Source organism: Staurois parvus, unplaced genomic scaffold, assembly GCF_062004578.1.
Source record: "Staurois parvus isolate SC_StPar_1 unplaced genomic scaffold, SC_StPar_1.0 ptg000385l, whole genome shotgun sequence".
NCBI lineage: Eukaryota > Metazoa > Chordata > Amphibia > Anura > Ranidae > Staurois > Staurois parvus.
Window position 1 is genome coordinate 1,683,155 of NW_028318181.1, and position 13,839 is coordinate 1,696,993.

A 13,839-nucleotide genomic window follows, 5' to 3' on the forward strand; every position below is an offset into this window, starting at 1 on the left:
TGTACATCCTGTATGGGGTGAGCAGATGTACTGACAGATCTGCAGGAGACCTGCATGGCATCAGTGATCTGCCTATCGCTGGTGCAATGCTTTCCAGGCTTCGGCAGCAAAAAATAATGCACATTTTTTTACCTGCATATAAAATGTGCATTTTTTTTTTTTTTTTTTATCAAAAGGTGAACTTACCCGTGAACTAAAGGGCTTTGGAAGGTGAGAATACCGGCAGCAAGTATTATGGAGTATTTTAATTCTTGGGATTAGAAAGCCTTAATGTATAACTAAAGGAAAAACTTTTTTTTTTTTTTTTTGGGGGGTAGAGAGGAGAGGGATTAGAACACCTGTCAGGTTTTTATTGCTGTCTTTGTCCCTGAGAGATCCCCCCTCTCTATGTGTCCTGTTTGCCATTATCATGGAAGGTAAATGTAAAAGAAAATCCCAAATTTTGTGTTGTCCCCAGAAAAGTAATAGAGGGGAAATCTTCCAATGAGGGACCCCAAAGTATTCCCTTAATTTTCAGGGATTTTTTTGACTTCCTGTTTTGGCTATGGGACAGGAAGTGAAGGTAAATCTCCCCAATGGGACACAGATGGCAAAAAATAAAACTGACGGGGGTTATAAATGTCCAAAATGAAAAAGAAATGTTGCCTATAGTTCTACTTTATACCCCTATTAAAACATTGAACTCTTTCTTAGCAGGATCAGTGATGTTCTCGCCTATGCCGTCCCTTCACCCACTTGTCTCCCCCCCCCCCCCCCCCCTTGAGCTGACATCTTAATTGTGGTCACCCAGCTGTGACACCTTTTGGCTTCACAGCTGGGTGCCCACTGCACGAGGTGTACTGCACCTCCCGAATGGTCCGGCAGTCTTCTTGGACCTGTAAAGTGTCCTAGAAGACTGTGGGGGGAAGGAGGAGGGCATGCTAGAACCAGGGACCCGCTCCCCCCCCCAAAAAAAAGTGTAAAATGTGGCAGTGGAGGGGGTAGGAGGCAGACAAACAGAGCTGCCCCTTTTGTTGGAGCTCCCTTTAATATATCTATAAATTATTTTTTTTTAAATGCAAACAGTAACTGAAATTTGATTTATTATCAGCTTCTTGAAGTCAGCAGAGATCAGACTAAGGGGGGGGGGGGTGCTGCAGCAGTGCAAGGGACCAGTTGATTGTGCTCATGTGCTGATAGGAGGAGAAGGGGAAGTGACAGAAAGATTCGGCTTTCTGCTTCTCTTTACTGTTCAGTCATAGGCTAGGGGAAAGGCAAGACCTGTAAGTGTTAGTTATCTGCAGCAGAGAAAAATGGGGTTCCTGCTCTGACAAACAGTACTGTGCTGTGTGGCAGAGCTGTGTAGATTTCAGGACTGGAGGGATAGAAATATAAGTCCTTTGTCAGATAAGACCTGTATAAATATTTCAGCCATATGTTTGAGGTTAATATTATATAAAGGCTGGTATGTGTGAAATGTATTTATATATTTTGTTGTTTCTTTTTGTGTATTTTTCTCCTGGTTTAAGGTTTCTGCTGGTTTCTCCTTGATCAGTGATGGTCCAGTGAGCTAAGCAGTGTGTGAGATGATTAAGTAAGAAGTTGGGACCATGGGGCAGAAGAAAAAGCCATTTCTCAGGTTACTGGATTACCTGGTGATCATAGGCGCAAGGTAAGCCATGGTTCCTTTTCATGTTTTATCACTAGAGTACTACAGCAGGCATCACTCGGGCAGTTTAGTTCTATAACCAAAACACACATACATTGTCAGCAGCAATCCACTGCCTATCCAGAGCTCCTTTTTATTCTTAGTAATTTCAGATCATACACTAGAAGGATAGATGACATTTTAGCAAAAATCAATATTCCATCTCTCTGTTCTCTCCTTTGTCTTTGGCTCAGAGACAGCAGCGGGAGCCATTGGCCAGTGAGGAGGAAGCCGGGCCAGGCTGTGCTTTGTGAGTCAATAGACACTCAGAGCTGGCTCTGCAGTGAACCTGCACGAGTGCTCCCATAGCCAGTGGCTTGCTATGAGGACACTTGGCAAAGGGGGAGGAGCCAGGGACCCGAGGGGAGCACAGAGCAGGTAAGTATGACATGTTTATTATTTTAAAGAAAATAAAATGGGTTTAGAATCACTTTAAGTTGCTGTTTTGAGACAATTACAGGGGATTGCCATATCTGTTTTCCTTTTGAAAATGTAAAAGTCAACACATTCTTCAATTTAAATCAGCTAAATACATTTTGGATGCTTCAAAACAAAAGTATTGTAACAAAAAAAAAATATTTTGTCTAGTGGTACATAGAAATGAAAATTCTGGTGCCGAAAATGAAAATTCAAAATGCACTTAGCCGAGAACCGAAATGCACAATTTTTAAACATGAATATATATTTTTTTGAAAAAAATACACTTTGATTAGAAAAAAAACAACAATATATACCTCAATTTTTTTGTAAAATATGAAAGAGAATTTTACGGCGAGTAAATAGATGCCCAACATGTCATGCTTTAAAATTGTGCACGCTCTTGGAATGGTGTGAAACTGCGGTACTTAAAAAATCTCCATGGGTGATGCTGTAAAAATTTCTACAGGTTAGCAGTGTAAAGTTACAGAGGAGGTCTAGTGCAATAATTATTGTTCTTGCTCTGATGTTCGTGGCGATACCCTCACACGTGGTTTGAATATTGTTTACATATGTGGACATGGCCTACATATGCGTTCACCACTACGTGGGGTGACAGGGACACTTTCAACTTTTTTTTAATTTATTTATTTTTGTTTTGTTTTTTGCACTGTCCCTTTAAAAAAATTGTTATCACTTTTATTCTTATCACAAGAAATGCATGCATCCCCTGTGATAGAAATAATTAGTGACAGGTCCTCTTTATGGAGAGATATGGGGTCAATAAGACCCAACATCTCTCCTTTACAATGTAAAGAATTGGATCAAAAAAAAACCCATTGATCTAGTGCTTTAAAAAAAAAAAAATGTCCGTAACCGGAAGTGACATCGCTCCGGTCCTCCAAGGGCATAGAGATGAGTGGAGGCCATCTTTCCTTCACTCATCTCTATGCCCAGCGCCGGGATCGATGGTTTCTCAGGTGAGGCTGAGAACTCCCGAGTGGCGGCAGCGAGGGGCGGGGTTTTTTTGGCACCCGTATCGGTGCTTTTTTTCATTTCGGCCGACGGCCGAAAGGGGTGTTTTTGGCAGAAACGCTTCGGGCCACTGAAATTTCGGTGCATCCCTAGTTTGGTCCACTACCTGCAATGCTGCTGAGAAGGACCCTTTCTCGCTGTGTGGAGGCAACGGTTGCCTTTCAGAGATCTGATACACCCACTGCTGAGTCAGAGACAGAACTCTCCAATCTGCAAGGTGCATGAGTGTCGCTGATCCCAAAGCTATAGGTCTGTCCTCTGCAGAACAACTGCTGCTTCCACAGAAAGAGCAAGGGTCCTTCACTGCAAAATGCTGTCAGGGGAAAAAAAGCTCAGTTCACGGGAAAGAAAGTACGTAAATTTCATTTGGGTTCAGCGTTGCATGACCACGAAATTGTCAGTTAAAGTAACGCAGCGCTGTAATGCAAAGAATGGGCTGGTAAGGAAGGGGGGGGGGGTAAATCCTCAGTAGGGCAAGGGGTTAAATATGTGTTAACCTCAACACAGTGTACCATAAATAATCAAATGCAAACTGCTCATATTACAACATTGTGTATACATTCTATAAACATAAAGTAAACCAAAGAATATGTAAGTTAAAAGTTCAAAAAGATAATACGAAGGTGTGAAAAGGGCCAGTGGTTTGGTACTTGTAATAACATGCTCCACTTAACAGTACTGTTGGTGCCCCACATGGACCAACACTCACCCTATGTAGGTGACCAATTATCTCTAGTATGGTCAACAGCACTTGTGGTGTATTCCCCTGTACAATCATCACAGTTTTGTTTATCCGGGTAGTATGCAGCACACCAGATGAATCCACTCATAGAAAGGATTCCCCCTCTATTTTTACTACATTCTCTCGGGCCCTTAGTAATGTGGGGTCCTTCAGTTGTTCAGTGGCAAAATTTTCCCTGTGTACTTCTAAGTCAAACACTAGGGGTTGTAGGCTCCTCCCTAGGCTCTGTTTTCCCTGCTAATACTGGCAAGGGAAACACAGGCTCAATCCTCACCCTCAGAGGATTCCCTAGGATAACCTTCAGGCTCTGAAGGACCATTTAATGGGAAATCTGGGCCATTCTAGAGCTCCCAGAATTTTGGGAAATCCCTCCCCACAATGGCGTCATGTGGCAGTTGGGGAACCAGATCCACCTGATGACACAGGTTACCGAGGGAGGTCTCAAAGGACACTGTTGCCACTGGATACTCTCTCGTGTCCCCATGAACACAAATGACTGCCAATTTTCTAGGGTGCAAGGTTTTTCCCGTTACCAATTCAGTTTTTTCCAAAGTAACCAGGCTACCTGAATCCAACAATGCAACAACATTTTTACCATCAATACCCATTTTGCATAAAGGTTTCTCATTTCCCTTTTCAGCAGTGCAAGTAACAGTTGCAAATGGGGACTGCTGTCTCTCAGTAAGAAAGTCACAGTGCATTGGTTCATCCGTACTTGGGCAATCTGCTGCTACATGTCCCTTTTCCCGGCAGCGGTAACAGATTATCCTTCTGCTCACCTCTGGCGGGTTTGGCTTTCCAGGCCGCTCACGCCAGATATTGGAAACAGTCCCAAAAGTACCTTTCGTTCCCCCTTTTCCAATCTCTCCACCCCCATCCCTTGGTGCAATGTTACCCATTGCTGGTGATGGTCTGGTCTTGGGGTGGAAAGTCGGTGATTCCTTGAGGGAAGACGTAAGATTTTCAGTCGCTAGATATCTCTCCACAAGGTCCAAAAGCTTGTCTGCTGTTTGTGGATCTCCATGACTCATCCATTTCTGCAAGGTAGTAGGGAGAGACCTCAGAAATTTGTCCATCACCACCCTTTCCACAATCTTTGGTCCAGACAGTGTATCTGGCTGCAGCCATTTCCTGGTCAAATGAATAAGGTCATACATTTGGGATCGGGGTGGTTTTCCCAGTCGATAACTCCAGTTGTGTACCCGATGAGCCCGGACAGCCAGGGTTACGCCCAGCCGCGCCAAAATTTCCATTTTTAAACGATCCTAGTTCTTGGCTTCCTCAGGCTCAAGGTCAAAATAAGCCTTTTGGGACTCGCCAGATAGTGGGGTGGCCACTAGTCCAGCCCACTGCTCTTTAGGTCAACTTTCTTTTTCAGCTGTCCTCTCAAAAGTGGTCAGAAACATCTCAGGGTCCTCATCTGCAGACATCTTTGGCAGCAGGTGACTTACACGGAAAGATGGTATGGTAGTAAAATCACTCCCAGCCTCAGTCTGCTCACTCTGCTGAAGCTGTTTCATGATGGCTGCAATTTGCTGTTGGTGTATCTGTTCCTGCCATTCCAACGATTCCCTAAGGCGTGCCTACGCCTGTTCCGGGGCTTGCTGCTGGGCTGCAAGGCTCTGTTGCAAAACCTGCTGCTGGGCTGCAAGGCTCTGTTGCAAAACCTGCTGCTGGACTGCAAGGCTCTGTTGCAAACTTGCATTTGTTTTCTGCTGACTTGCATTTGCCAAAGCAAGCTGTCTCAGTATCTCTTCCATGCTGGCCTTGCTTCACCTGCCTGCATCCTCCACCATATGTGAGGGATTAACCCAGTAGCGGGTTGTGCTTGGCCCCCTGGATGGGTCAGAACACCGTGAAAGAGGCTCAGCACGACAGCAGGATCTTGGTGAAAAGTTTGTGCTTTATTTACAAGTCGGGTGAACACACGGTGCAAATAGTCAAAACAGCAAAAAAATACAAACAGAAAATAAAACCTTGCCCTGCTGGGCATCTAACTACAAACACAGGTTTCCTATCTAGCTGTCTGAATACAGCCTATTGCTGCTTAGACACAGAGTGTTCACACAGTCTAAGATCACACAGATTATCTCTCACCACAGGATGGTTTGGTTGCTCCCCAGTCTGTCCTGCACAGCAAACTGGTTCCAGGTTGGAGCATCCTCTCTAAGCAGCCTGGGCGTTTTATAGAGCCCAGAGCCCTCAACTCGCTACAGCTGAGCTAATGAAATCATCAGTGACCTAAAACGGCTCACTACACAGCACAACAGGAGAAACAGTCCGTGTATAACATGAACCTGGGGCAAATATACCTTCCATCCTGGACACATCCCTTAGTTCTTCCTGCCTTCTTGTCACAGCACCCTTTGAAATTATGGACAATCCTGAGGCACCCTATTCTGAAATGTATAAAAGTATTCTAATAGTTTTATATAACGCAGCAACATCCGCATACATAGGACGCCCAACATTAGAGGTGATTTGTTTTTCCAAAGTAAATACACTTTTGCACACTGGTACTGACTAGTATTCCAATGTTTCTCTTCTCCCTCAGTTTTTCTCTATCACTGAGATGTGACCCCCAGCACAGACCGAGAGGGGCGGGAGAGGGTCAAACCAAGATACTGTGCAGGCAACCAACATCCTCCTTATCAACTGATGATGTCATTGGTTGTCAGGCACTGGTGGCTAAAAGGTCCTAATGGTGCACAATGAAAACCTGTGGCTTTGTGTTACTAAAAGGCAGGCTTGTTCCACCCGCTGGCTTGTGTACAAGTTTTGGGCAATTTTTAGACCTTTTTCCAAGGCACCCCTGAAGAAACCTCAAGGCACCCTGGTTGAGAAAGGCTGGTCTAGTGCGTTAGTGTACAGTGCATTGCAGTGTCCAGTGTGCCAGTGTACAGTGCATTGCGGTGTCCAGTACATCACACAGTACGCTGCATTGCGGTGTCCAGTGTACAGTGCATTGCGGTGTCCAGTACGTCACACAGTACAGTGCATTGCGGTGCCCGTTGCGTTAGTGTACAGTGCATGGCGGTGTCCAGTGCATCACAGTGTACAGTTAATGGCGGTGTCCAGTGCATCACAGTGTACAGTTAATGGCGGTGTCCAGTGCATCACAGTGTACAGTTAATGGCGGTGTCCAGTGCATCACAGTGTACTGTGCATTGTGGTGTCCAGTGCGTTAGAGTACAGTGTATTTTAAATATTGTATTGTTTTTTTCCAGTTTTTTTCCACTACAAATAAGATGTGTGTGGTGCGCATATGAATTTGTTCTTTTTTTTTTTTCTTCTTCAAACTAGAGTCCGGCCCCCCAACAGTGTGAAGGTCTGTGAACTGGCCCCCTGTTTAAATAGTTTGAGGACCCCTGGTATAACCTGTAGGTCATAAAGCTACACATAAACCTATATTTGTTTTCTTTATTCTTCAATAGTCACAAAGGATATAAGTTCACTTTGTGTGCACCAAATGTCTTTGCAAACTTGGTTATTACCTTGTAAAAGTAGCAGTCCCATCGCTAGGCTGTGTGGAGTCTAGAGCTGTGAGAGGTACCCAGAAGGCCTCTCCCACTAAAGATTTTACAGAAAGCTGCTGTACAGAGATAACATTTCACACTGGATTGCTGCACAGATGTGGCAGAGATACACAAAGCACACAAAGATTGAAGGAAGAATACACACGCCTCTGGTAATTAGACAAGATTTGGTTATTCCAGGGTTTAGCTTTCAGATTTTTTTTCTGTATCTTGTTTAGGAGACTTTTACTTTCTTTTTCAGCGAAAGGTGCCTGCTCCGCAGGGGCTGCAGACTTTTAATTTTTTGGGATATTTAGGGTTATTGTTAGAAATAAGAGCACAGTTAGCCATAATGATATGACTGCGGTTCTTACATTTCCATATTGTATGAAAGACACACAAAGAAGGTAACTTGGACTGCAAGTCCACTTATAAACACCAATTAACCACTTCCTTACCGCCCTATAGCAGAAATGCTGCCAAAGGGCAGCACGGGTGCACAAAATCACGTATGTACACGTGATTTTGCATTTCCAAGTAGGGGGTGCGCGCAGGCCGCGTTCATGCCCTACCCACGCCGCCATTCGCGGCCACGGCTGTCAATCAGCGGGCCCAGGCCGATGATTACCTGCCAGCACCCGGTGATTACCGACAATCACTGACGGGGAGGAGGGCTACTTTGTTTACTAACAGTCGTCCTCCCCGTCGGCTCGGGCACACTGCTCCGGGTGTAAGCACGCCCCCATAGTAAAACAGCGCACAGTTAACCCTTTGATCACCCCTTATGTTAACCCTTTTTTGCCCAGTGCCATTAGTACAGTGTCAGTGCTTTTTTTTTTTTTTTTAGCACTGATCACTCTATTGGTGTCACTGGGGATATCAGTGACACCAAGTCAGTTCCTCCCAGTGTCAGAATGCCCACCACAGTCCCGCTATAAGTCGCTGATCGCCGTCATTATTTATAGAAAAAAGAAAATAAATTCCAGTATCTATACCGCCATTTCTAGACGCTATAACTTTCACGTAAACCAATTAATTTACTCTTATTGGGATTTTATTTTAGCAAAGACATGGAGCAGAATACATTTTGGACTAAATTTATGACCAAATTTTACTTTTTAATTTTTTTTTTTTTTTTACTGGACATGTTTAATCGCTTCCGCGCCACCCTATAGTAGAAATACAGGGCGGCACGGGTGCATAAAATCACATATATGTATGTGATTTGCACTCCCACGGTTTTCGTGCCCCTCCCAGATAGCGTCAGATTTCCTGACAGTACACCAGTAATCCCATTTAACCCCTTGTTTGCCAGGAGCACACTCACATACACTATAAACCTCCATTGCTAGTATAGTCTTTGAATGGATCAATATCTTTGATCAGATCAGCACTATACCAGTGTTCACATTAGTATAGCGTCCCCAAAAACGCAGTATTAGCGGGATCAGCCCCGATACCTGCCAGCACCTGCGTTTGGCCCCTACGCTTACCGCCCCCTTCTCCCCCAGCAAGTGCAGTGTCAGTAGGTCACTGTCACTTGATACATTGCACACAAAACCGCAGTGTTTGTAGAATCAGGCCTGATCTCTGTTAGCACTTGCTGGTACATTTTTTTGTAGTGGTTCAAGCAGTCCCTGACAGCTAGGTGCTCCTTTTACCGTGGGGCGCACTAGGTACCTATAAATGTAGTGGCCAAAATGCCAATGGAAAGGTACTCTAGTGAAGAGGCCTACAGGATTCTGAGTATGTCAGGTGAGAACGAAGGGGAAGACTCCCTGACACAATCAGCCTCAAAATACGAACCTATAGACAACAGCTGCATCCTGACAGATAGCTCAGATGATGGAGAAGAGGTCTCTGCTAAGATCAGGCGTACCCAACCCCAATCCCAGGTTGCTGAGATGTTACAATTGCATGATGACTCTCATATGCAGCAGAGTGCCAGTACTAGTGCCACTCTACCTTTTGGTGAACTGGCGAGCACCAGCAGCCTAGTACATCCTGGTCTTTCACATACTAGCACTGCAGTATCACTTGGTGATGTGGCAAGTCCCACAAGTGTAGTACAAGCTGGTGCTGCAGGCATCATCCTGGTATAATGTTTTTCAGCCAGTGATCAGCTTTCATGTAAAAGCAATCCTAGTGGCTAATTAGCTGCAAGATTGCTTTTACAAGCAGCGAGAGACGATGCCCCCCTCCCCCGCTGCCTTCCACGGCCTTCTCGGGGGAACCTGAGAATGCAGCGGGTGTTTCTGCCAGCTGACCATAGAGCTGATTGGAGACCAGAATGGTGACAATCATCTCTATAGTCTAAGAAATCAGAAGCTACGAGCATTTCATCACTTCAGTTTCGCAGGATATAAACAGCGCCATTTGTAAATTGGGAAAGCATCTGATCACACCGATCTTGGTGAGATTAGATAATGTAAGAGTAGAGGAGATATCTAGAGTCTCATAGACCCCAGATTTCTCAAAAATGAATGTATGACAATATCCATTGAAGTTATAGGGGATATTTGCATTCCCTGTGATAGCATTAAAAGTGATCAAAAAAATGAAAAGGACAGTGTAAAAATAATGTAAAAAATCAAAATAACTTAAAAAATAAAGCACCCTCGCCCCCCCCCCCCCCCCCCCACATTGATCCCGTGCCAGTATGTTAACATCGGTTGCACCATGCATGTGAGGTATCGTTGCAAAAGTCAGATTAAGGTCAGTAATTCTAGCACTAGACCTCTGTAAATCTAAAATGGTAGCTTGTAAAGGCTTTTAAAGCATTACCTATGGATATTAAAAATGTATGCAGTTTGTCGCCATTGCACAGGGCATGCGCAGTTTTAAAGCATGTCATGTTTGGTATCAATTTACTCGGCATACCATCATCTTTTATATTTTACCAAATAATTGGCCAATATATTGTGTTTTTGTGCATTAAAAGTAAAGAAAGTGTATTTTTAAAAAAACAAATCGCTGCTCGAGTACTATGTGCCATAAATTGCAGCACCCACCATTTTATTCACTAGCGTGTCTGCTTTAAAAAATATATGATGTTGGCGGGTTCAAAGTAATTTCCTAGAACAAAATACTGATTTTTTTTCATGTGAACAGAGAAGTGTCGGAAAAGGCTTAGTCTTCAGGTGGTTAGAAGAGTGAATGATGTGTGGCATAAACTTCTAATGCTGGGCATAAAATGCCCCCACCCCCAAAACGACCCCTTTTTGGAAAGTAGACACCCCAAACTATTTGCTCCCGTGTATGGGGATACCATATGTGAGAGACGTCTTGGCAGTCTAGCCAAGTACAGGACCCCAAAATCCAATATGCTCCTTCAGGCTTTTAAAGGGCTTTATTTCCTCATTACACTTCCTGACTACCTATCACAGTTTCGGAGACCCTGAAATGCCAAGATAGCACCAACCCCCCCAAATGATCCCTTTTTGGAAAGTAGACACCTCAAGGAATTTACAAGAGGCATGGTGAGTGCTTTGCAGATCTTGTTTGTTGCCACGCGTTTTTAGAAACTTTTTTTTTTTTATATTTCAAAACCTTGTGAGGAAAAAATGAGATCTGAAAAATACTCACCATGCCTCTTTCAAATTCCTTGAGGTGTCTAGTTTCCAAAAAGGGGTCATTTTGGGGGGGTTGGTGCTGTCCTGGCATGTCAGGGCCTCCAAAACTGTGCTAGGTAGTTAGGAGGTGAAATGAGGAAGTTACGCACCTTCAGGCTTTCAAAGTGGTCATTGGATTTCAGGCTCCTGTATGTGGCTAGGCTCCCAAAAAGTCTCACACATGATATAAAAAAGCACACAGGTGATCAAATACCACCGAAAGAAAGCTCTATTTGTGTGAAAAAGTACATAAATTTTGTTTATGCGGTCATGCAATGCTGCACCCAATTATCAGTTGAAATAGTGCAGCGCCGAATAGCAAAAAAAAGCCTGGTCAGGAAGGGAGGTAAATCCTCAGGAGGGCAAGTGGTCAACACATTTATATGCGCTCACAAGTGTAAAATAGGATGGCAGGAATATATCCGAGCAGGACCAGTCACAGGTGTCAGAGCTTCAGGTGATCAGGCTGGAGCTGCTGTGAAAAGGGCCATGCATAGGGATTTCTGGAGCCAGGATAGATGCCTCCGCATCAGATGGGGAGCCAAGACTGTTCCTGCTAGTTTTCCACTTGCAAGGAGTCACGAAAGGATTATGAGAAATTAGTTTTTAAGAGTAACACCTCGTCTTCATCATCCTCCAGGCAGCAGAGAGCAGGCAAGTTTCAACAGTTACCGGAATTGTCAGATTGGCCTGACATTGAAGCATAGAGGGCCATGACACTTGCTGTAGCCAGGTACACGTGCAACTACATACCTAAACATACTTTATTCTTTGTTAAATATGTTGTACGCTTTCAAATAGTTATTCGTGTAATTCTACACCTTGTGTTTTCTGTTTATCTCACCTTGTAATCAGGGGCGGACTGACAACTCATGGGGTCCCCGGGCAATAGGGGATCATGGGGCCCCTGTGTCTTTGCCCAAACTCAAAAAAGCCTATGAAAAAGGTACCACGGGCATCTCATGGGGCCCCCCTACTGACCCCGGGCCCTCGGGCAGTGCCCAAGTTTCCAAATGGTCAGTCCGCCCCTGCTTGTAATGATAGGCTGATCAGTTCTCCTGTGTCTATGTATTCATACACCTAACTTGTCCCTTAGGACAGGCAACTACTTGTTTTGGGTCACACAGGGTCCTGTGCATGGAAATGCAGGCTGCACGTTATTCCTCATCCCCGAAATAACTACACTTATTTAAATAATGACACATACACAATATTTCTTCTTTTGGCATAAAATTTTGGCTGCGGCACTTTTATTGGTAATTACACACAACATAAATTAAATTTGCAATATCGTTTATTCAAAACTTTTACATTTTAATTATCAACCAGGAATAAGCTTGCTCAGTCTTTTAGGACTCGAGCTATCTGAAATAATTCTATCAATAAGACCCCACCAGCCAAACTATTTACAACGTCCGGCCTACCCAAGAGCCGCAGGCCAATTCTATACTATTTTGTAATGCTAAATGAAAGATATCTATACCTACGTTTGATAGATGCACACCGTCTGAACGATAAATGCCACTAACTCCTCCTTCTAGATCCGTGTGATGGTATGAAATTCCACCTATCAGAGGCATGAATTTTTCCATAGACTTGTTTAGTCGTCTTTTTTAATTGAGGATTAACTAACCATACAAGTCTAGGGACTACTTCTGAAAAGATAATGGTAGTATTCGGGGATGGTAAGTGGCAACGGTGTAAGTCCCGTTACGTCATGAACATTAGTTCTAGAGTTTTCTCATTGTCTATGGCATTTCCCCCAAGGTGTATGATTAATATCTGAGGTGCAGGCCAAACTTCAAACAACTTAGAAAGATGAAAAAACAAGTTAAACCATTTAAGACCACGCATTCCTTTCCATAAAATTAGAGATTTTGCAGGATCCGTTGTTAAATTAGCTGAATATGAACGCTGAGCCGCTCTTTTCAAAGCCCAGTAGACAAATGAATGTCCCAGTATCCATATATATCTTCTATCACCTGAAGAAATAAACAGACAGGTTAGGTCTAACATATAATTGGAAACGTTGTGACTCCTATCTACCTAATTTTTTTATTATTTCATCATCCAAGCCCATTTTTGCAGTTTGCGTAGCTGCGCCTATTCTAAACGAATGAGATGTGAATTTAAATTGTATAAGACCTAGTTTGTTAATGCCTTCTTTAACCACTTGAGCGCCTGAGGATTTACCCCCCTTAATGACCAGGCCTTTTTTTGCTGTTTTGGCGCTGCACTAATTCAAATAATTGTGCGGTCATGCAATGCTGTACCCAAACGAAATTTACGTCCTTTTTTTCACACAAATAGAGCTTTCTTTTGATGGTATTTTATCATCTGTGCGCTTTTTATTTTTTGCGCTATAAACAAAAAAATCACAAAAATTTTGAAAAAAAAACAATATTTTCTACTTTCAGCTATAAAAAATATATCGTAAACTCAAAGTTAGTCATAAATTTAAGCCAAAATGTATTCTGCTACATGTTTTTGGTAAAAAAAAATCCCGTGCATTAGCGGGCAAACTGGCGCTATATGGGAGGGGCGCTAACACTATCGGAAGTCACCAGTGACACTAATACAGTGATCAGTAAAAATCTGTTCACTGTAATCAATGACACTGGTGACAGGGCAGTGAAGGGGTTAACTGGGGGGGGCGATCAAGGGGTTAAACGGGATTACTGGTGTACTGGCGGGCAATCTGGCGCTATCTGGGAGGGACGCTAACACTATCGGAAGTCGCCAGCGACACTGATACAGTGATGAGTAAAAATCGATTCACTGATCAGTGACACTGGTGACAGGGCAGTGAAGGGGTTAACTGGGGGGGGGGGC

At 43.7% G+C, this 13,839-nt stretch overlaps 1 long non-coding RNA gene across 9 annotated transcripts in view; it reads left to right on the top strand.

Annotated features, from left to right (window-relative positions):
- Window positions 1-13,839, top strand: part of LOC149455897 (uncharacterized) — a 363,195-nt gene that overhangs the window by 73,089 nt on the left and 276,267 nt on the right. For all 9 annotated transcript variants that reach the window (XR_016314014.1, XR_016314016.1, XR_016314010.1 and 6 more), the window contains one exon: window positions 1,509-1,651. This is a non-coding gene — a long non-coding RNA (uncharacterized LOC149455897). The remainder of the gene's footprint in view (window positions 1-1,508; window positions 1,652-13,839) is intronic.